This window comes from Macaca fascicularis, chromosome 16, assembly GCF_037993035.2.
Source record: "Macaca fascicularis isolate 582-1 chromosome 16, T2T-MFA8v1.1".
Taxonomy (NCBI): Eukaryota; Metazoa; Chordata; class Mammalia; order Primates; family Cercopithecidae; genus Macaca; species Macaca fascicularis.
The window spans coordinates 33,383,722-33,408,440 of NC_088390.1; the positions used below are offsets into that span (position 1 = coordinate 33,383,722).

The 24,719-nt window shown below is 45.3% G+C and overlaps 1 long non-coding RNA gene across 1 annotated transcript in view; it reads left to right on the top strand.

The window, feature by feature from the left end:
* Window positions 1-398: 398 nt before the first annotated feature.
* Window positions 399-24,719, top strand: part of LOC135967613 (uncharacterized) — a 36,455-nt gene continuing 12,134 nt past the window's right edge. The window contains exons 1-3 of the long non-coding RNA XR_010581760.1: window positions 399-449; window positions 16,734-16,813; window positions 21,965-22,089. This is a non-coding gene — a long non-coding RNA (uncharacterized lncRNA). The remainder of the gene's footprint in view (window positions 450-16,733; window positions 16,814-21,964; window positions 22,090-24,719) is intronic.

A 24,719-nucleotide genomic window follows, 5' to 3' on the forward strand; every position in this document is an offset into this window, starting at 1 on the left:
CCTTCAATTGGTAACCTACAAGGTCCCAAGTCTAAATGAGGATCAAGTGAGTTGGGCCAAGGGGGCTGCAATGGCTTTTGAAGGAAGCCAACCAAAACTATTGCCTAAGATACCCCAGCCTGAGTTCCAGAAGCTTAGACCGCAACCAGTGAAGACTCCAAAATGGGGCTGGCTGCTACTGGAAGCAGTACCCTTGGCACAGATAGGAAAGCTATCAGCACTGGGCACTGGCCCCCTTAGCACGGATGCTGGCGAGTACCAGCAGCCATGCTGATATCAGCAGGAAGCACCTGGTAACAAGCTGAAGTCTTAGAGCAGGAATTTGGAGATGGGGGGCTTGAGGGTACAGATAAGAGGACCAGACTAGGGGACACCTATCAACACCACTGCCAAGGACTGTCATCACAACAGGGGAAGTGGAAGCAGAGCGAGAAGAGGACTATTGCTAGGTAAGAGGACTGCATTTTTTTTTTTTTTTGGTCACCCAGGCTGGAGTGCAGTCACAGGATCTCGGCTCACTGCAACTTCCGCCTCCTGGGTTCAAGCAATTCTTCTGCCTCAGCCTCCCGAGTAGCTGGGGCTACAGGCATACACCACTACGCCTGGCTAATTTTTGTATTTTTAGTAGAGACAGGGTTTCACCATATTGGCCAGGATGGTTTCGAACTCCTGACCTCATGATCTGCCCACTTAGGCCTCCCAAAGTGCTGGAATTACAGGTGTGAGCCTCCGCGCCCAGCAAGGACTGCATTTTTTACCCCTAGGCTAAACAGCCTGGAGGATTATAACTTACAGAGCAGAGAAGAACTCTGATACTCATACCTGCATAGTGCAAGCTAGTCAGTAGACAATACCTAGGTAATTCATTTTCTGATTTCTGACATTAGTGAAAGGTTGAGGTTTTGTTTGTTTAATAACAGCCTTCATTTAGATCTTTGCAAACAGCCTTGAATGAGGAATGTCCTTATGTTTCAGGGAACATACCAGGCCTGGAAGCAGCTTTTTAGGATAAGCCTCACTCATTGAACTTCAAATGCACTGACTCCAACCATTTCCTAAAATAAGGAAAATCTGTCTGCACAGACGGCATTTTCACTCTCCTGAATGTTTTCTGTTGGTTGGTTGGTTTTATTGGTTGGTTGGTTTTGATACAGAGTGATATAATATCATAAAGAATATTAGTCAGGAATGGGGCACAGGTCTCAAGCAGGTCGTGGGACCTTGGTTTATTAATCTTTCTGGGCTTTAATTTATTTAGGTATAATATAAAAGGACGTTAATATATGATTGAGAAGGCCCAAACCACCTTTAAAATTTAGATCTGTGTCTCCCCACCAGACCTCTCTGGAGACACAGGATCTTACTCAACCTCACACAGATTCTTGGGTTTCTGCCATTCACATCTACACTGAAAATTCTCCCATAAACTTTATACAAGTCCTTATGGAATCATTAAAGCTTTGAAAGAAAACAACAGTACCCATTATAAAAGCCCAAGAAACAGAGAAGAAAATCATGTTTTATAACCCAAGAAATCTGTCCAAATCCTAGAATTTTTCTTCAGAGAACATCACAAGAAGGAACGGTCTCCTCCTTCCTGGGGGAAAGTCAGGGTTTCTTTCATTTCCACCTTGTTCACTTGTAACCACTTTCGCCAGGCAAAGTTCTGAGCAAGTGAGCTGGACTCATCACGGAACTCCAGGCTGTGTTTACACAATTGGTAAAAGAAACATTCCAGTCCCATTTCTTTGTCAGCTCCGACAGACCAACCAGCATCCCCCTCCCACTTGCCACTTTGATAGGGGTGACTGGTATCTCCATCTCCATATCTTTGTTGATCATGTTTCTGGTTTCCAATTGCGTCAACTTAACTGGTTGCCAATAATTCTATCATCTGAGGGGAAAGCAGAATCTCAACTGAACCTGCAGATGTCCTATTGAGACTTTGCCCATAAGGGAGCAGTCTTTGGTGCTTAAAATTCCATCTTTTGGACCTCATATCAGTTGATGTTTTTAGTCACATCGGAAACCAACTCTAAGTGATTTAAGCAGGAGAGAAAGTTATTTAAGGATATTTATAGTTCACAGAATCTCTAGGAGGAGAGGGGGGCTAGAAAACCAGACTTGAACACTACACAGAGAGACTCCAAGTCACCCTGGGACTGACCTGAGATGAACAGGGAACTGGTATTTTTAGCTTCCAGAGCTAAATAACAGCCTTCACTTCCTTCAAAACGCATTAGGTAGAAAACACACCAAACATGGGAAAGGGGTCCAGGAGCTAGGCTACCAAAGAGGATAATAAATGTTCACTATAGTTTCATCTTCTAGTTTTGTACTATCCCTGAAACATTTTCTTTTTTCCTCCAGGAGCCTCAAAATTACGGTTAAGTCTACAGTTAGACAGAAGGAAACTGGTGTTTACTAAACACTAACTTTGTGCCTGGAAGATTCACTTACAATATCATGATCCTTACAATAACTCTGAAATATGGATCTCATTATCAGCATTCTTTTTTTGTTTGATTGGTTGGTTAGTTGGTTGGTTGGTTGGTTTGGGTGGTTTTAGTGTCAGGGTCTCTTTCTGTTGCTCAGGCTAGAGCATGGTGACATGATCATAACTCACTGCAGCCTTGAACTCCTGGAATCAAATGACCCTCCCACCTCACCTCCAAGTAGCTGGGACTACAGGCATGTGCCATCATGCCCAGATAATTTTCTTTTTCCTTTTTTTTAAGAGGCAGGATCTTGCTATATTGCCCAGGTTGGTCTCAAACTCCTGGTGTCAAGTGATCCTCCCATCTTGGCCTCCCAAAGTGCCAGGATTACAGATGTGAGCCACTGCACCCAGCCTCCTTCTCAGCATTCTTATTATGTTTTATCTTATTATCCTCCAAGGATAGGTTAAGTAGTTGTTATGGGTTGAATTGGGTCTCCCCAAAATTCCTATGTTAAAGTCCTAACCCCAGTATCTCAAAATGAAGGTAGGGTCTGCATAGAGGTAATCAAGTTAAAATGATGTTATTAGGGTGGGCATTAATTCAATATGACTAGTCTCCTTATAAAAAGCAGACATTCACACACAAGGACACATGCACACAGGGAATATGATAGCAGAGATTAGGGTGATGCAACCGCAGGCCAAAGAATGCGAAACACTGCCAGCACACCACCAGAAACTGGGAGAGAGGCATGGAACAGATTCTTCCTCACAGCCCTCAGAAAGAACCATGCTGCTGACACCTTGACCTTGGAATTCTAGCCACTAGAACTGGGAAACAATAAATTTCTATTGTTTAAGTCACCTAGTTTGTGAGAGTTTATTACTATAGCCATAGCAAACTACTACAGGAATTCACCTCAAGTCTCATAGTAAATGAGAAGCAGAACCAGATTTGAACACAGGTCTGGCCAATTCCAACACATCAGCCTCTTTGCTATGACTGTATTATAATTCCTCTCCACCAAAAACTCTGGGGTGGTCTATAGCCTACGCTTAATGGTTATCAGATATTTTAAGCTGGAGGTCCTAATTTTGGTGGGAAAGATGCCAGTTTGGGTCATGTTGAGTTTGATGTGCCTGATAATACCCTGGCATTCAATAAACACTTGGATATATGAATCTGAAGTTTGGGGAGATATCCAAGCTCAAGAGAGACAATCAGAAGTCATTAATACACAAGTGAAAATGGAAACCCTGAGTATGAATCAGATCAACAAGAAAGAGCACACTAAAAACCAGTGGGCCTAGGATAATGCCTGGAGCAGCAATGATTTCTTTTTGCCACCCTATGTCAATTTTTTTTCCTTCTCCCATAGTAATAGAATTTTTAGCTAAGCACATGGGCTGCAGAGTAAAGACTACATTTCCCAGGCTCCCTTGCAGCTAGGTATGACCATGTTCAGGCTAAAGGAATGCTAGTGTCGGCTTCCTGAAAATTTCCTTATGAGGTAGATTTATGCCCTTTATTTATTCTTCTTCTCTGTCTGTCTTCCATCTTGCTCCCTGGAACTTGGATGTTGCCTTGATTCACAAGGATAAGGATCAATTCCAAGGAATTGTAGGGCAGTTAATTAGAAGAGGACTGTCTTAGTCCATTTGTGTTCCTATAAAGGAATAGCTGACACTGGGAATTTATAAAGAAAAAAATCATTTGGCTCATAATTCTGCTCTCTGGGAGACTGGGCATCTGGTGAAAGCCTCAGGCTGCTTCCACTCATGTCAGAAGGTATAGGGGAGGCAGCATGTGCAGAGACCACATGGGAAGAGAGGAAGCTAGAGGAGGAGGTAGGGGAGGAACCAGGCTTTCTATCAACTAGCTCTGAGAACTCATTCAGTCTCCCCACCTTGCAGGGAAGGCATTAATCTATTCATAAGTGACCCACTCCCATGACCCAAACACCTCCAATTAGGTCCTACCTCCACCACTTGGGATCAAATTTCAACATGAGATTTGGAGGGTACAAACATCCAAACTAGAGAAAGACCTGTGATCCTGAGGCCTTCCTGAAGTGGAGATGCCATATCAGCTCTGGACTGCAAATATCTGGACATTTGTATGACAGCTAAATAATTATTTTGTTCACATCAATGTCGTTTTTTGTGTGTTTTTTTTGTTGTTGTTGTTATTCTCTGCTATAACCAATCCCAACTAACATACCTGGTAAACACCAGGACATAGGAGGTAGACATAGGAAAGAGATCAAAAAGGAATGACCAAGATAATGGACATCTATTGTTATACATACTCATAAGAGCATCACTGTTCTGGAAATAATTCTCCTAACCAGTTGAGTTTTTTTTTACTTTGGGTTCAAGGAAAGAAGTTCTCAGACCTTCTATGATGTTCAAGGCCAGGAGCTATTGATGGCAATTTCTCTTACACATGGAGAGACCTGTTGTCTTAGTCTCTTTGTGCTGCTACAACAAAATATCTGAGACTGGGTGATTTATTAAGCACAGAAACATTTTCTCACGGTTCTGAAGGCTGGGAAGTCCAAGATCAAGGTACTCGCAAATTTGTTTGCCTGGTGAGGGCTGCTCCGTGATTCCAAAATAATGCCTTGTTGCTAAATCCTCCAGAGAAGAGGAATTGTGTGTCCTCACATGGTAGAAGACAGAAGGGCAAGGGAGCCGCATGAAGCCTCTTTTATAAGAGCCTTCATTTATAAGAAAGAAGCTTCATGGCCTATTCACCTCTTATAGGTCCTATCTCTAATACTATCACATTAGCCATTAAGTTTCAACACCTGAATTATGGAGTGGACTCATTCAAACCATAGTCATCTGAGAGAATGAAGTCATCACAGAAAAAGGAGAAGCGATGAAAGACCTGGAGAATTCTGCCACCATCATCCCTGGTGTCAGGCCTCTGAGCCCAAGCCAAGCCATTACATCCCCTGTGGTTTGCACGTAAACACCCAGATGGCCTGAGGTAACTAAAGAATCACAAAAGAGATGAAAATGCCCTGCCCGCCTTGACTGATGACATTCCATCACAAAAGAAGTGAAAATGGCCGGTCCTTGCCTTAAGTGATGACATTACCTTGTGAAAGGCCTTTTCCTGGCTCATCCTAGCTCAAAAAACTCCCCCACTGAGCACCTTGCGACCCCTACTCCTGCCCACCAGAGAACAATCCCCCTTTGACTGTAATTTTCCTTTACCTACCCAAATCCTATAAAACAGCCCCACCCTTATCTCCCTTCGCTGACTCTCTTTTCAGACTCAGCCCATCTGCACTCAGGTGATTAAAAAGCTTTGTTGCTCACACAAAGCCTGTTTGGTGGTCTCTTCACATGGATGCACATGACACCTGGTACAGTTGTAACTGCCCAAGAGGTTTGCCTTGCCCACTGCCTAGACAGAGCCAATTCATCAAGACAGGGGAATTGCAATAGAGAAAGAGTAATTCAGTCAGAGCCAGCTGTGCCAGAGACCGGAGTTTTATTATTACTCAAATCAGTCTCCCTGAGCATTCCGGAGCAGAGTTTTTAAGGATAACTTGGCGGGTGGAGGGAAGCCAGTGAACCGGGGTGCTGATTGGTCAGAGATGAAATCACAGGGAGTCGAAGGTGTCTTCTTGCACTGAGTCAGTTCCTGGGTGGGGACCACAAGATCAGATGACCCAGTTTATTGATCTGGGTGGGGCCAGCTGATCTATCAAGTGCAAGGTCTGCAAAATATCTCAAGCACTGATCTTAGGAGCAGTTTAGGAAAGGTCAGAATCTTGTAGCCTTCAGCTGCATGACTCCTAAACCATAATTTCTAATCTTGTGGCTAATGTTAGTCCTAGAAAGGCAATCTGGTCCCCAGGCAAGAAGGACATCTGCTTTGGGAAAGGGCTGTTGCTGTCTTTGTTTAAACTATAAACTAAGTTTCTCCCAAAGTTAGTTCAGCCTACGCCCAGGAATGAACAAGGACAGCCTGAAGGTTAGAAGCAAGATGGAGTTGGTTAAGTTAGATCTCTTTCACTGTCTCAGTCATAATTTTGCAAAGGTGGTTTCACAATCTTTCCTAAGTTACATCCATATTGCTTCTTTTTTTTTTCATCAGAGCTTCCCACATGAGCTAATTCATTCCAACTCCTATTAGAAATCTAGCTAAAGTTGGGTTTCTGCCATTTATGACCTAAAGTCCTGAGTGATATCATCAGAGAGCTATAAGGAAAATCAAGAAAGTGTGCTGTCATGGAAGAGGATGTTAAGGAGGAATCGATAGTATCAGAGGCAGTAGAAGGGTCTGGTCAATTAAAGACTAAAAAGTGCCTGATGGATTTGGCAATAAAGGTGGTCACCATTATGACAGCAATTCCATGAAGTTAAGGCTGGAATCAGTTTAAGAGTGAACAGGAAGTTAAGAAGAGGAGACAGTGAATGACAAAGACCTCTGCTGAGGAATTGGAAAGGAAAGGAGGAAGTTTAAAGGATAGATACAGGGGGCCTTGGGTTAATAAGGGTTTTGTTAAAAAGCAAAAATTTTTTGCATATTTATAGGCTGAGCAGTAGCAGTTAGAGATTTGGTAAAGGAGTTGGGGGGGGGTACAAAAATTGATGAGGCAAGGTCCAAATTAGAATGGGAGGGAAAGGAATTAAGGTCAAAGGGTAAGTGTTGAACGGGAGAAAAGATACTTTTTCTTTCTTAAGGAAAGATGGTAAAGAACAGGGGCAGGTGAGTGAGCAAAGCTGAGTCTCTCACCTTTGATGGCCTCAGTTTTCTCATGCAGAAAGGCAGACTCTCCTAGTGAAATGGAAGAGAGCAAGAGTAAGGAGGGAAGTTGAGGCAAGCAGTGACAATTTCTTCTTTGATTAATGAGGGGATTAGGAGAGAAGGCTGCTCTAGGACAGTTCTGAGGGCTGGGACTGGGGACCATGGAGGGGCTGTTCTGGCTCTTTCTGTGGTTTTCTCCAGCAGTGGTCTTCTGTCCTGGTTAGTGGAGGAGAGAAGCAGCAGCAGCACTACTCTAGGATGGAGATTTCAAGGGGGGCAAAGAGCAAGGATTGGGGAATAGAGGTGCTGGCGAGAGGGTGTTCTGATGCTATGACATGGGACCCATGCTGAGTAAAGGGGAGGAGGAGAGGCTGGACACCTGGGCCCTAGAGAAGGAAACAGATGCAAGGGACAGGGTGGACATGGAGACTTACTGGCGCACAACCCAGAGAACATTCTGGCATCACTGGGCAAGGAAGAAAATTCCACAGACTAAATTTTAAAATAGGGCTTTGCTGTTTTTAAGACCTGTATTATAGGGAGGAAGGAAGATAGTGCTTACCAGCCGGGCTCAGGGGCCATCCTACCAGCTCCTTCATACACTTACCTACATTCAGGCTTTCTCATGTATCTTAAGCAACTGTGAATACCCAAGACCCGCTATTCCACACACAGCCTTCCAGGAATTGCTTTGTGATACATGGGTATCACAGAGAGGTCCTGTGCTGGCACCCAAAAATAAAAAGAAAAATCCAAGAGAGGAAACTGATAACTTGCATTTGCAAACATACATTTGAAAACAAGGTTAAATACACATTTGAAAACAAGAAGCATGGCCGGGCACCGTGACTCAAGCCTGTAATCCCAGCTCTTTGGGAGGCCAAGGCAGGCAGATCACGAGGTCAGGAGATCGAGACTATCCTGGCTAATACGGTGAAACCCCGTCTCTACTAAACACAAAAAAATTAGCCGGGCGTGGTGGCGGCCACCTGTAGTCCCAGCTACTCAGAAGACTGAGCCAGGAGAATGGCGTGAACCCGGGAGGCGGAGCTTGCAGTGAGCCGAGATCACTGCCACTGCACACTCCAGCCCCGGCGACAGAGCGAGACTCTGTCTCAAAAAAAAACAAAAACAAAAAAAAAAAAAAAAAAAAAAAAAAACCAGGAGTATTCAGAAGAAGCAAAGGGAGTGTGACGTTGCCTGTCTGTAAAGTGGTCATGACAGGGGGTCAGAGGAATCAGACATTAAGGATCATTTCCATTGGTTTACTTTTTGGCTGAATGTGTGACATGAACTTCTGATTTTGGGGGGCTGGTTTCCTAATGATCTTCCTTGATTCTGCATAACCGAGGGTCCCTCCTCAGACTGGACCCTAGCAGGAAGTGACTCCCCATGGTTACAAGGCAGTTTAAAGCAAACATAGAACCCTTAGGTTAGAAGGTTAGAGGCAGCAGCCGAGGATAACACAACGAGGGAAACAGCCCTCCACACGCAAAGACTGGTAGCAACCCAGTTCTCTGTCTCTCTCTCTCTCTCTCTCAGGTCTCTCTCTCTCTCTCTCCCCCAGGCTGGAGTACAGTGTGGCAATCAGGCTCACTGTAGCTCCCAGGCTCAGGCAGTCTTCCCACCTCAGCCTCCTGAGTAGCTGGGACCACAGGCGCATGCCACCATGCCCAGCCAGCTTCAACCTGTTGTAGTAGTTATTTTTTTTGTTTGTTTGTTTTGAGACGGAGTCTCGCTCTGCCGCCCAGGCTGGAGTGCAGTGGCCGGATCTCAGCTCACTGCAAGCTCCGCCTCCCGGGTTCACGCCATTCTCCTGCCTCAGTCTCCCGAGTAGCTGGGAATACAGGCGCCCGCCACCGCGCCCGGCTAGTTTTTTGTATTTTTTTTAGTAGAGACGGGGTTTCACCGTGTCAACCAGGATGGTCTCGATCTCCTGACCTCGTGATCCGCCCGTCTCGGCCTCCCAAAGTGCTGGGATTACAGGCTTGAGCCACCGCGCCCGGCCTGTAGTAGTTATTAAGGAATTATTTTAGGCAGATAGAGAGAAAAAGGGGTCCTTGGGAAGTTTTCATTTTTAAAAGCATCTCTGAAAAATTTTCTTGTAAAGTCCCGGCTCTTAGAGCCAGGCCGGCAACCTTTGATAACCTTTGATAGGCAAATGCAGGCCATTAGAAGCTGGGTCCACCCAAACATAGCGATTCCCGCCCTCTTCCTCTGGCCCTTGCCCCACAAGTGCCTGGTGACATGGCCGCCCCCACAAATCCCCATGTGTGTAGAACGTCTTGGCGCCCTATATTTGCATATTAAAAGCTAGGGTGGGAGGGCCAGCTTTTTCTCGGGCTACGTGAATGACATGTCTGGTCAAACCAATCCCCTAAGCCCTATGCAAATCAGACATCACCTCCTCCAGCCTCTGTATATGTACCTGGCTGGTATCCGTGGCAGGTGGGCACCTCGTCTTTCGGCTTTGGAGCCCCCCTCCCACTGTCTCTGTATGAGGAGCTTCTTCCTTGTCTTCTTCCCTCCTGCTTGCCTATTAAACGCTCCACTCCATAAAACCGCTCTACATGTGTCCGTGTCGTTTTAGCTAAACCAGCATGAGGACCAAGAACCCCGGTGTTCCTCCACTCATCGGAGCTGTATCAAACTCAGTTCTTAAAGTCTGCGAATTAAGCAAGAAAAGAACCAAATGCTTGGCTTCAGTGATAAATGTACCAGAAGGAGAGGCAGGCTGGGCTCCAGCTCTGAGAGCCCAGGGCAAACCAGCAGGAACCCAGGAAGAGAATCCTGGCTGACCAGGAACTTCTCCCTCAGTCATCCCAGGCCCCCAGCATGGCCATTCCTTAGGAAGGGAGGATCTGCTACAGAATCCTTGTGAGACTTGATCATTTATAATCTATAAATATGTATCACACTCTACATCTAGGTCTCATTTTAGAGTGTGGGCTCACTTACCCTTAACAAATCTTTTTGTCACTTTCAAAAAGTCCTCAGATTAAAGAAACCTTCTTCTACTATAAATAGACACCCAGACCCAGGAACCATGCCTGGTGTGATCTTGGCTCACTGCAACCTCCGCCTCCCGGGTTCAAGTGATTCTCCTGCCCCAGCCTTCCGAGTTGCTGGGATTACAGGCATGCACCAACACGCCCGGCTAATTTTGTATTTTTTAGTAGAGACGGAGTTTCTCCATGTTGGTCAGGCTGGTCTTGAACTCCTGACCTCAGGTGATCTGCCTGCCTTGGCCTCCCAAAGTGCTGGGAATACAGGCATGATTCACCTCGCCCAGCCCAGAATATTCTTTTAACAAAACTAATCTCTGTTGGTGTATGCTGTGTACAGAAATACCACATTTTTCTTATGTTTATTTCGTCACAAGTGTGTGTGAATATCAGATAGGAATCTTTCAGTTGCCAATTACAGAAAACTCAATTGGTTTACCCAATAAAGGGGTTTTATTACCTCATGTATTCACCAAATATCTATCAAGAGCCTACTATGCGTTGGGCAGTTGAAAAGTTTGAAGATGGTACTAGCTTCAGGCAAAGCCTGATCCAGTAGCCCAGTTTTAGCAATGACTTGATTGGTGTCTTTGTCTCTGCTCTGGCTTCCATGTGTCCATCCTTAAGCTCCACATGCCAGTCCTTCCATTCTCATTTACCCCGCCCAGCACCATCCTCCATACATTGCTCTGTCATGTGGAAGAGAGAGTCTCTCTCAGAACCCCTGGGATTCACTCTCTGTGGCCATCCACGTGCCTGATCCCAACTAATCAGGGTGGCTGAGAATGGGATTTGGTGGGCTGCCTAGACCAGTGAAACCTACCCCAGGAGGTGGGAATGGGGCCAAATGTACTCCAGCTACTTCCAGGAGAAGTGGACTCCCTGGAAGAGAATAAGAGTGAATGGATGCAGAGAAGCAAGGGACAGAGTCATCACTGCATTGTGTCATTGTTCCAGCTACATGGACAGCTCTCCATAATGACTGAGAGCACAGGCTGATGCCAGGCTGACTGGGTTAGAATCCTGGCTTCACATTTATCAGCTGTATGACTTTGGGCATGTCACTTAACCTCTCTGTGTCTCAGTTTTTTCATCTGTAAAGTGAGGATAATAGTACCTGCCTTATAGGATTGAGGATTGTGATGAGGATTAAATGAGTTAGTATTTGTAAAGCAATTAGAATAGTGAATGATACGTAGCAAGCACTTAAAAGTGCACTGTGCACACAGTGGGGGGCCCAATAAATATTTGCAGAGTGGGTGAAGATGCAAAGCTGGGAGCAAGTCCCACTACTGTCTAGACCTTCAACCCCAGCTACTCCATCTCTCAGGGCAGGTCCTCCTGCCTTGGGGTCTGCTGTTTTGGAGTTGTTTTCCCAGAAAGCTGGCAGCTGGGCAGCGATGAGTGCCCCCCACCTATGATTAAGATGGCACAACCCTGTAAGACATCATTAAAGCACCATTTTTCCCTACAAACTGAGGAGAAATCCATAGGGGTAGATTCTGGGGGCCCATCAAGACACTCCTGGAATAAATGATCTACATGTGCCATGATCATCTGTATGACGATTTCAGGCTGGTTTATCCCCAGCCTGTGACTTTTCACGCTTCCTAAGCTGTATAAAAATGAACTGCAATCAGGCTGATCTATAGATAGACAGTTCCTGTTTCTGAGCATGCCGAATGAGGGTGGCTGTGTTGATACATTTGCATAAAGCTGGTGGATGTAGAAGGCTATGGTTTTTTGCTTTTGTTTTTGTTTTTGGTTTTTTTTTTTTTTGAGGGGTTGGGGTATCCTTTTGGAAGTGGAGCCAGAGAAGAGGTAAAATTAAGGGAAGTGAAAATAGGGCAGACTCATAGCTTTTTCATATGAAAATGAAGGAGGCAGTAGCTACAAGATAAAGTTGACTGATGCTCTGTCTGCAAGGAAAAACTGGGCTGGTTTAAAAAGCAAAACAAACTGACCAACAGGTGACCGGAAGGGATGGGGAAAGGGGTGTGATCTGTCTTTCCTGTCTGCCTCCTCCCTGCCTTTTTCATGTATCCACACAAGGGAAAGATGTAATAGTCTCTGTTTTCCATGTACAGGGATATTTAGACATGCAAATGAGCACAGCTTGTTAATGAGCTCAGGGTGATTACACTGCAGGGAGCTGCCAGCCCCTGCTGAACAATAGGTGAAGAGACACCAGGTGTCTGTGAAGGGGGAAGGGGACCTCCCCGCCCTTGCCTCTGTGCCTCTGACCTGTCTGCAGAATGAAACTGTTAGGCCAAGTTCTTTCTTATGCTCCTTCTAGCTCCCAGATCCTGAATCTAATGAGTGAAGATTAGCAGCAGGAGACCAGATAAGCCCCGGGGCTCATCAGGGAACTGATGAGCAGGTAAGCCCCAGAGGCTCCTGAACCTTACCTGGGCCAGGAAGGGTGATGGGCTGCCAGTGAAGCATGAAGCTGCCTCAGATGGGCAGGACCACCTGGCAAGTGCTATGGAATTGGGGTGGGAGAAGCAGGACCCTATGGAGTGAGCAGGTCATGCTGTGTCTCTTTGGGCAGCATTTGGTCATAAGATGGTGACTGGGCATCTGTGTGCTTTTCAGAAGTCAGGGCAAAGTTTTGTAATGAGAAACAGGAAATGAAGGAGTCTGCTTTTAATTTCTAGGCAGAGATGCTCAGTATTAGTAAAAAGGATGTGGACTTTGGAGTTGTACACATCTGAGTTTGTTGGGCTAGACACATTGGATGTGTTATACCCATGAACCCTGGCTGACAAGGTGCCAGCCACACAGCCAGTCTCCCCTATTGATAAGATAAAGGACTTGGCCTATCACATATGACTCTCCTGACAACCCCTTGATGGTTACCTAGCGAAGGAGGTAATTAACAAAGAATCTTATGAGAAACTTGTGTTGCTCGGGCAGATGCCCGGCCTGGACATCCCAGGCCCAGAGGAGTGGAAAGAACCCAGCCAGTTCCAACAGGATGTGCAACGTACTTTCTGACCTGTTGTTCTGATGGCAACAGAGCGGGACACTGTCATTGCCTGCCAGCCTCCAAGTATCTGTGACACTGTCTCAAAACAGTCTAAAGCTTTAAGTCCCCTCAAACCTCCCACATCTGCCTGTGGCTGGATCACTCCAAAATCAGGACATGTCCCTAACCTTCTTTAAGGACATTCGACTTTATACCATGTCACTAGAGCATCACTCAATCCTGCCTATAAATATGGATGCTGTGCTGACAAGACTTATTGCTGATTTAATGGCAGTGAGTACAGGCTGGTGTGCTGCACACATACACAGAGAATGGTATTGAAAAACAGGAATGATAATTAGAGTTTAATAAATGGTAATTTGCTCCTTGCTGCTGTGTGTGACAGGGGTTGGGGAGGGATGAAATAGAGGGGCCCTTCCAGAAAGTGAAATGTAGATAGAACGGATGCCATGACAACTTTATTTTAATTTTCATATTGCCCAAGATTGAAATTAATTCTTATTTACCAACAGGTCCCTTTCCCTGGAAATAACCTCTTGTGGAACATGAGTGGAGAAGACAATTAGACAAGAAATATTTATCACTGGGACCAAATTTTAACTAGAGTCATAGAATGAAGAGGTCAGGGCTCCAGAAACAAAGTGAAGCAGAGAATTAAAATAATTATCTGGATCATTCAGGGGAAATAAAATCATCATTTTTGCTTGAGTGAGTGTCTGAATGATCTAAATAATTGTGCCCACCCTTTGTTTTGGTCTGGTGGTGAAGACCTGGCCAATCGATCCAATAGCAAAGGATGGAAGTTGCAAGTTTGTGGAGAGAAAGGACAGGAAGGCTCGGTAAGCCTGAATCCCGCTGGTCCTGCAGGCCTGAGTGGTGGGCAGAGGCTGGCCCAGTCCAGAGCTTGGGCTGGGGAGGGAAGGATGGTATTCCTGGAAGCTACAGACCAGAAAGTAAGCAAAGCTGAAAGTCACATGGGAAACTAAGGTTCAACAAACCCAGAATACAGCCAGAAGGAGCCAGGTTTGGTGAATGAATCCAGGAAGCTAAAAGATTAAGCAAAACAGAATCACGAGGGGTGTGTGTGCATGTGTGTGTGTGTGTGTGTGTGTATGTGTGTGTAGTTAGGAAAGGTTAAACAATTCACTATACCAGAGGTTTGCAGCTTCTTGGACTCCACTGGCCAATCAAGAGAAGTGGAATTTTTCTGGGGCAATGGCAGTATGCTAGTGTGCAAATGGAACGTATGGTGTTATTCGGTGGGCCCTGCAAGTCTCCCCTTTTCAAGAACAGCTACTTTATTTCTAGATATAGAATAATAATAATAATAGTAAAAAGACAGCTACTTCATGTAAACGCATGAATGATCCATTGCTTGAGATTTATTCATGGCCTACTTGTGTGTTCATTTTTCAAACACAAATTTTCCTTGGAGGACAAATCAGTGGTTTCCAAGCTTACTATAGACATTAATAATAACTAATTGTGGTAGATTTTGAATTCCACAAGTTATTCAATACTCTTCCTTTCAAGAGACGGAACTTAATTCCCATCTCCTTGAGTATGGCTTGGACTGGGTGACTCACAACAGATAAAATATAGCAGAAGTTATGGTGTGTGATTTCCAAATCAAGGTTATAAAAGGTTTTGTAGATTCCTCTTAGTTCTCTCTTTTGGATTGTTTGTTATGGTAGAAGCCACCTGCCACATTATTAGGATACACAAGCAGCCCATGCAGATGTCCATGGAGTAAGAAATTGAGGTCTCCTGACAATAGCAGTGTGAGTGTGCCACCTTGGAAGCAGACTGTCCAGCCCCAGTCAAACCTTCCAATGACTGTGGCCCCAGCTGACATTTCAATGCATCCTCGTGAAAGGCCATGAACCAGAACCACCTATTTAAGCCATTCCTAATTTCTAACCCTCAGAAACTGAGTTATCTAATAAACGTTTGTTATTTTAAGCTGCTAAATTTTGGGATAGTTTGTTACTCAGCGATAAATAGTACAATAATCATAGCTAAGATTTACTTAACATGTACATGTGGCAGGCTTCACATTGTTAACATATTTAAATGGCTTAACAATCATATGAGATGGTTACATTACCAGCTCCATTTTGTAGTTGAGGAAACTGAAGTATACAAAGTTATATGTCGTGAATACTGTTAGTCCCCTTTCCTGGCTATAAATGTTGGCTGCTAAAGACTTACAGCTTCCCCCTATTCCAGAGAACTACCCCTGGCTGAATAGGAGTGGTCTCACCTAGGAAGTTACACACTGCCTTCCCCTCCCACTATGGCAGCCCTCAGCCACTGACTAGTTGATGCAGGGTAGGACCACCACAAAGTGGGACCAACTGTATGGTGCAATTCTCCCTCCAAAATTTTTTCCTGTGGAATCAAGCAAAAGCTAGACTCTAGCTGGGATTACATTCTTGCTTAGATCCATTTGCTACCTCGATCCTGCTTTCCTATAGAAATTCCTTCTCCCCCAAAAGCACTCCCTCAATAAATCAGGTGCATTGGAATCCTGTCTCAGGCTCTGTTTTAAGGAACTCAACCTAAGTTAGCCATAGTGATTTGCCCAAAGTCATTGCTATGGTTTAAGTATTTGTCCTCTCCCAAACTCATGTTGACATTTAATTGCCATTGTGATGGCATTAAGAGGTGAGACTGCTAAGAGGTGATTAGGCCATGAATGGATTAATGCCATTATCAAAGGAGCAGGTTCTTATAAAAGGTCCAGTTTGCCCCTTTTTTTCTCTCTTATCCTCTTGCCTTCCTCCATGGGATGATACAGCAAGAGGGTCCTCACCAGATGCTGGCACCTTGATCTTGGACTTCCCAACCTCTAGAACTATGAGAAATAAATTTCCATTCTTTATAAATTAGTCCATCCCAAGTATTCTGTTGTAGCGCCAAAATGGACTAAGACAATCATACAGCCTGGATTTGCACCCAGGCAGTCTGACTTCAGAGTTATTGCCCTTAAAAATGTTTCTGGAAGAGTAACAAATACTGGTAGAATGTAGTGGCACAATCATAGTTCACTGCAGCCTTCAACTCCTGGGCTCAAGCCATCCTCCTGCTCCAGCCTCCCAAGTAGCTGGGACTACAGGCATGCATCACCACACCTGGCTAACTTTTAATTTTTCTGTGTGGAAATGGGGTCTTGTTACATTGCCCAGGCTAGTCTCAAACTCTTGGGAGTTCCTCAAGGATCCTCCCACCTTGGCCTCCCAAAGTGCTGGGATTACAGGCAAGAGCCACGGTGCCTGGCCACTACTAAATTCTCGACTCCTATTTTGGCAAGAGACAAGTGGTGTGTGGTTCGGTTTGGCTTTTTGGAACTGCTAGTTCTGCACCCCGCCCCCAACACTCACCATGGATAGTACCACCTGAAAGCCAGTCCTCATGCCCTGCCATCCTCATCCCTTACCTACTACCCTAATTAATCCTGTCCAGATCATCATTCTGGCCATGAATTTTAGCCTCCTCTCTTAGAAAGGATTTATATTTTCTTTCCTATAGTGGGTGAAATTGAGTCCTAACCCCCGGTACCTGTGAATATGATCTTATCTGGAAGTAGAATCTTTGCAGATGTGATTAAGGTAAGGATCTGAAGATGAGATTATCCTGGATTTAAGGTGGGTCTAAATCCAATGACTAGTGTCCTGATAAAAGAAAGGAGAAATTGGAGACAAAGAGACACAGGGGAAAAACCACGTGAAGATAGGATGCAGAGTTTGGAGGGATACATCTGCAAGCCGGGGCATGCCAGGATTGGATTGCGGAGACGCAGGGAACAGATTCTCCCTCGGAGCCTCCAGAAAGAACCAGCCCTACCAACACTTTGATTCCAAACTTCTGGCCTCCAGAGCTATGACATAACACATTTCCATTGTGTCAAGCCTTCCGGTATGTGGTCATTTGTTATGGCGGCCACAGGAAACAAATACACCTCCCTTCAGGGGCCCCTGCTCATCTCAGCCGTAAACCCAGAAGCAGTCTCTGGAGTGAGGATGGGGAATTACAAAAGCTGTAACAGGCATGCATCACCACACCTGGCTAATTTTTAATTTTTTTGTGTGGAGATGGGGTCTTGTTACATTGTTTACAAAGCCACAACCTTGTGGTTGTTGTCATTCCTATTTTGTTTTGTTTTGTTTTGTTTCGTTTTTTACAATCGAGGAAATGGGCCCAGGAAGTTCAAGTGATTTTTCCAAAGTCCCTTACACCAGCCGTCCCCAACCTTTTTGACACCAGGGACCAGTTTTATGGAAGACAATTTTTTCACGGACAAGGGGTGGGGGGAAATGGTTTTGGGATGAAATTGTTCCACCTCAGATCATCAGACATTAGTTAGATTCTCATAAGGAGCGCGCAACCTAGATCCCTTCCAGGTGCAGTTCACGATAGAGTTTGCGCTCCTATGAGAATCTAATGGCGCTGCTGATCTGACAGGAGGCAGAGCTCAGGTGGTCATGCTCGCCTGCCCTCCACTCAGCTCCTGCTGTGCAGCCTGGTTCCTAACAAGACACAGACTGGTACTGGTCCCTCAGTGGTTGGGGACCCCTGCCCTATGTGGATGGTGTATAAAGCCCAGATTGTGGGTCTCTAGACTCCAAATCCTGAAGTTTTTAGTCCTCAAGAGGAGACTGGCAATGATACGAGGACACTAGTAAAGTCTTGGTGTTCACTGTCTATAACTCTTCATTTGAAAATCTAGGTATTTGGGAATGTGGGATGTAGGGGGAACAGAAGGCGGGATCTAGCTTATCATCCTTCTGCCTTTGACAGAATATAATATCTCCCATAAACTGCAGCAGCAAAGTCTAACTTAAGCATTTAAGTGACCCCTTCAGTTCCTTAATGATGCTATAAATGCAATCCTGGTGTGATTTATAAAGCTATTAAAATAAATGCTTCCACTAAAATAAACATTGCTACCTCTCAGCATATGTTTACTTGCATAACCTAAGCACAAACTTACCCGAATATGCAAAACCTGAACCAAAAATGATAAATGGAAGGACCTGGATGCCGTGCACAAATGAACTGGATGTGTGTGTGTCTTGACAGCATTTTCCAGGGACAGCTGGTCTTTCAGACTTTTTTTTTTTTTCTTAGTCATGGTCTTTCAGTCTTGAAGCCTTGCCTTGTTTCTCGGTTTGGAGAAATGCCTCCCTCCATGGTCTGACACCTAGCTGATGCCTCTCTATCCATGAATTTCACATTATGCATGGAAAAGCACTTTTTAAAATGCTCTCCTCAACCTTTCTGCATGGTTCAGCTCCCATGGAGAGCCCCACTTGAGTCTTTACCACTTTTCATGTCACAGAAATGTTTGTAGGCCCTGGGCCATGGGAGGTTTTGGAGCAAGGGGGGCATGATGAAATTTGCTAATCACATCTTGGAACCATGAGATTTTAGGTCTATATTCAAGGAGGCATGAACCCAGGGCCTGAATTTAATTCATCTTCACCCTCACAGCTCTTTGGTCTGTGCTGCATCGGTCATTACGTAAGAAAGAACATTTGAGAAGAAATCCAGTAGGTTTGAGATGATGCCCAGGAGTCATAGGACACAATGGAAAAGCAACAGGAAAGAGTTTACACCTGTCTGTCTGGTTCACTATGATATCCTCAGTGCCTACCATGGGTGCCTGGCATATACAGCCTGCTGTAAATAAGTGTAGAAGGAAGTGAGACAGAGAGGGAGGCCCTAGGGAATTCAGCTTCAAGTCCTGGTTCCACTGCATACTAGCTGTGTGACTGTGGGAAAATTTCTTAATTTCTCTGACTCTCCATTTCCTCATTTTGAACTGAGGACAATAATATCTTTCTATTGTAAGTCTTACACAGCACAACTCATAAAAATGTCTAGAATGGTGCCGCACAGGATAGGTGCTCATTCCATAAATGTTCATTGAATGAATGAATGAAAGTCTGGCTGTTTCCCTGTGGATGAATGGCCCTTGAGCTTGGAGACATTGAGTATGGTGCACGGGGACAAGCTGATCACTTCCCAAGGCGTGTCAGTGGAGCGCTGCCTGTCTCCTTATTTATGTGCCAGGTTTTCATCATTTGCCATCCACACTTAGGGGATTAATTCCCTGGGAAGTGCAGCCAGTAATACACAGCCAGCCAGACAACACAGATAACAGCAGCTACGGTTGTAATTCCCATCCCATTGACAGCCCTTCAACCAACAGAGGAAGAATGGAGCAGCTGAAAGCTTCTATTCAAAGTCAGTAACAATAAGTTACAAGTGACTGTGTATGTGGAGGGCAAGTGAGAGGGGGCAGGAGGAGGGTGAGCAGCCAGCCCCTGCTCTTTGTGCTAGTGTAGCAAGCAGGATCCAGCCAGGAAGTGTGCCCAAGGGCCTACTTAGATGTTAGGGAAATGATTAAAGTTTTCCAATTTTGAAAATAAAAGTTTAATAGCTTATTTTTTTCCTCTTTTTACCCAATACCTTTGGAAACTTTAAGATTGTATTAATTGGAATATAAAATGTTTCAGGCGCAGTAGAAAACAGCATGGTGATTCCTCAGAAAGTTAAACATAGAATTACTATATGATCCAGCAAGTACACTGCTAGGTATATACTCAAAAGAACTGAAAACCAATACCCAATCCAGTACCTGTCCAGGCATGTTTATTACAGCAGTATCCACAATAGCCAAAAGGTGGAAACAGCCCAAATGTCCATCAACAGACGACTGGCTTAACAAATTGTGGCATATATAGCAGAATATTATTCAGCCATAAAAAGGAATGAAGTACTGATACATGCTAGATCGTGGATAAACCTCAAACACTTTATGCTAAGTGAAAGCAGTCAGACACAAAATATTATGTACTATATTATTTCATTTATATGAAATATCCAGAATAGACAAATTCACAGAAATAGAATGGAGATTAATGGTTTACTGGACCTGGGGAGAGAGAGTAATGGGGAGAAACTCCTTGATAAGGGGTTTGCATTGGAATCATGGAAATGCTCTAGAATTGGATAGAGGTTACACAATACTGTGAATGTACTAAATGTCATTAAATTAATTAAATTGTTCACTTTAAAATGGTTAATTTTATGTTATGTGAATTCCATCTTAATTTTAAAAATTGTGTGAATGTAATTATGTGAATACACACACGTGATAAAGAAAATTATAACCCCACATATGAGTATAAATGAAAACTAGGTTTCCTTTCCTACCTGACCCTCCATTCTCCTCATAGACAATTTACTAGAGTTTTTTGTGTATCCTTTTAGAGGTATTTTTAAGACTATATATATGTATATACATATATAGAGATAAGTAAAATCATAGCATGCTATACACACTATTCTTCCGTGGAGAATGTTTTGTTTTCGTTTTTGAGACAGGGTCTTACTCTGCACCCAGGCTGGAGTGCAGTGGGGTGATCATAGCTTGCTGCAGCCTTGACCTCCTGGGCTCCAGCAATCCTTCCACTTAAATCCTGGCCTCTTAAAGTGCTAGGATTACAGGCATAAGCCACCACACCCAGGTAATAATGTTTTTGTTTTCGTTTTTTGAGATAGAGTCTCACTCTGTCTCCCAGGCTGGAGTGCAATCTAGGCCCACTGCAACCTCCGCCTCCTGGGTTCAACCGATCCTTCTGCCTTAGTCTCCCATGTAGCTAAGATTATAGGTGCACGCCACCATGCCCAGCTAATTGTATTTTTAGAAGAGATGAGGTTTCACCATGTTGGCCAGACTGGTCTCGAATTCCTGACCTCAAGTGATCCACCCACCTTGGCCTCCCAAATTGCTGGCATTACAGGCATGAGCCACCATGCCCGGACAGGACAAGAATGTTTTAAAAATACCATTTAATGGGTCTCAACTCAGATTTACTCAATCCGAATTTTCAAGGATGGGTCCAGGGATCTGTTTTTGCAAAGCAGGTGGTTGGTGGGGAGGGAGCCAGTCTAGTCCAGCCTGTGGTTTTCCTGCCATTCCTGAGTACCAGGCATCCTGCCTTCATCTTGGTTGGCTTCCCGGGGTCTTCTCAGAACTGGGAACTCATAGGCTGTCTGGCCCTCAGTTACCCTTCTCAATACTCCTCTGCCTTCACCACCCACTTCAGACCACCTCCTCCTCCTCCAGATAACCATGCCACCCCCAGGGACCCTCACCACCACTACCTGCCAGGCCTGCACTTCCACTAAGCCAAGGCTAGCCCCACCCACTGGCTTCTCTGAGGGCACTCCCAAGGGTCAGCATCTCGAGCCTAGCTCTCCGGAGCCTGATGAAATTCTCATCTTCTCTCTGTTGCTACTCAATAGCTGAGAGACCAACTCAGAAAAGAATGATAGCCAGATTAGAACGTCAATGTGTTTTAAAATATCTAACCAGTTGTTGAGCTCCTGTTGTGTACCAGGTACTGAATTAGGCATTTCTTTTTGGGTTTTTTGTTTTGTTTTGTTTTGTTTTTTTGAGACATAGTCTTGCTCTCTCACCCAGGCTGCACTGCAGTGGCACAATCTCTGCTCACTGCAACCTCTGCCTCCCAGGTTCAAGCGATTCTCCTGTCTCAGCCTCCTGAGTAGCTGGGACTACAGGCGCCCACCACCACTAGCACTAGTTCCCTCAGGTCAGTCTTTTTAAACCCCATCTTACCAAACGAGGAAGGAAATGCAAGCTTAGAGAGGTTAAGGAACTTGCAGGCTAATGCATGGAAAAGCCAATCTGACTCTAAAATCCATACTCTTTCCTCTACCCCACATTGTAGCACAGTCCAAGCCTCGTCACTCATGAAGGGAAGTAAGTGTTATCAGCGAGAGGAGCCTGTGCATCTGCAGGTGGGACACCTCTTTCTGCTAGCAAGATCCCCGGGAACTAAATTATCATCTGAAGGTGAGCGCAGAATGAGAGCCTAGCGAGGCCGGGCATGGTGGTTCACGGCTGTAATCTCAACATTTTGGGAGGCGAAGGTGGGAGGATCGCTTGAGCCCAGGAGTTCCAGACCAGCCTGGGCAACATGGCAAAACCCCACCTTTACAAAAAATACAAAAATTAGCCCGGCATGGTGGTGTGCGCCTATAGTCCCAGCTACTTGGGATGCTGAGGTGGGAGGATTGCTTGAGCCTGGGAGGCAAAGGTTGCAGTGAGCTGTGATTGCACCACTGCACTCCTGTCCAGCCTGGGCAACAGAGTGAGACCATGTCTCAAAAAAAAAAAGAAGAAGAAGAAGAAGAAGAAGAAGAAGAAGAAGAAGAAGAAGAAGAAGAAGAAGAAGAAGAAGAAGAAGAAGAAGAAGAAGAAGAAGAAGAAAGAAAAGATAGTCTAGTAATCTAGGGAACAGAGCATCTCAACGCATCCCCCACAAGGCTGTGGCCACATTAGCCTTGGCCCACAACATATTGTGCCATTGCACTCCAGCCTGGGTAACAAGAGCGAGACTCAGTCTCTAAACAACAACAATAACAACAACAACAACAAAACAGAATTCTATTCTCTAATGGCCTGAATATTGGCATCTACCCTCCCCTCCCCTTACATAAGGCTAGGTAAACCCTGGAAGATTTTCTGCTTTGCCTCCGTTCCATCAGGGTACCAACCAGCACCATCAGTGGGGAAATAGTCTTTGGAATCCATGAACCTAGGTTCAGATCCCAGCTCTTCCCTTTATTAGCTGTGTGACTTCAGACTCCAGACTTGAGACTTCAGACACAGCTCCCCAGATGCATATAAAACTCACAGCCCGGAGTTCAGTTACTGCTGATTCCTCTCTTCCTCCTGCCAACACAGTGTTTCCCCAGACATGAAACCCACTTTTCTTTTACCACATTCCACTCCTGAGGGTTATCTCTGGTCATGTTTATGGGACTTGGGTAATCTTAATCCTCTCCCTCCCAGCCCTCTCTCCCCTTTGCCCTCAATCCAAACAGGCATATGATCAGGGCCTGGCCCCAGGCATAGGATAGATATAAAAGGGACCTTGTATCTGAGACTGGGAGCCTGGAGCTCCTTGGGGAGGATTTCTACCTCCCACGGCTCACTAATCGGGCTCCGGAAGTCACATGAGGACTCGTGATCCCTGGGCCTAGATGGTCTTTCGTCTCACTGCAGACAGGACAAGCTCCGTGGGACGAAACAGCTTCACTGCCTGACCCCAGGCAGCCCCACGGCAGGCTTGCCTCACTCTGCCTGAGAGTCATCTTCCTGAAAAGTTGGGTGGTTTGTGAATTCAAAAATTCAATCCTTCTTTATTCCTAAAGATTATTGTTCTTTCAAGGGACATTTATCCTTGGCTTATATCCTCCAGATTGTGTCTCTTTAAGTTGCAGGGCTTAGCTAATGTCTATTGAGTGTTTGTACCATGCTAAGTGGGATTACATGTTATTTCATTTCATCCTCATAACAACCTTGGGATGTGGGCACTGTTTCTATCCTCAGTCTAAAAACCATAACAATAGTCAACATTTACACAGCACTATGTCACAGACATCATTCTCTGTGCTTTATGTTTATCAACTCACCCTATCATCACTGCAGTCCTACGGTGCAGTGTAGATGCCAGTCATCCCCCATTCACTGAGACTCAGACAGGTTGAGCAAGTGGCACAGGTCACACAGCCAGCAAATCACAGAGGCTGAAATTCAAGTCTGGGCAGGATGGCTCCCAAGGCTCCTGACCATTCTGATACACTGCCTCCTGTTTTTCCCATAGCAAGTCCCACTTGCCATTTCAGCAGCCATGGCTACCATTACAAATCAATAGGGTGTGAGCCAGACAAGGCCTGGCTCAGCCACATAGTTTCCTGAGGCGCTGAAGGACAGACCACACTGATTGATTTCTCAGCTGGATCTTTAAATGTCAGTGTGTGCGTGACCACCTCAGACCTTGGGTACAGAAATAAATGCAGAAGGAAAGGACATTCTAGTGCGTGGGATGAGAGGGAAGCAGGATAGGAGAAGAGCAACAGCCTGGAGCACACGTGTGCAGGCCGGGTGGGCTTCCTGGGCTGGCGGGAGGGGCCCAGTGTAGGCGGTGGGGGTTGGGAGTGGGGTGAGACCTACACCCTTGACCTTGGACTGCTGTGAAGCTATTTATGATCTGACACCAACCCCGGAGAGATGGGTCTTAACCTGATTTGGCTCCCCTATCAGTATTGACTGGCCGCTGTTAGGCTCTGCTCACTTGGGCCAGCCTGGCTGCCTGAGCACAGATCAACATCCACAGTGCAGCATGGCAGGGCAAAGGCGGTGCCCTCGCTCCCACCCCCCAGAATTCACCCAGGTCCCCACTGCACAGTTATCTGGGCCTGCCCAGTTCAGTCATTCACTGTTCTAGGAGCGGAGGGGACAGGCACACGTGACGGAGACAGAGCATCCTGCCTACTCCCATGCAGTCTGGAAGAGGAGACTGACAGGATAAGGAAGCCAACAGAAATAGACTCAAGACGAATCTCAGATGTGTTGTGTGCAGGAAAGGAAGAAAATGAGGTGATGTGGGAGAACCCGTGGGGAGGAGACAAGGGAAA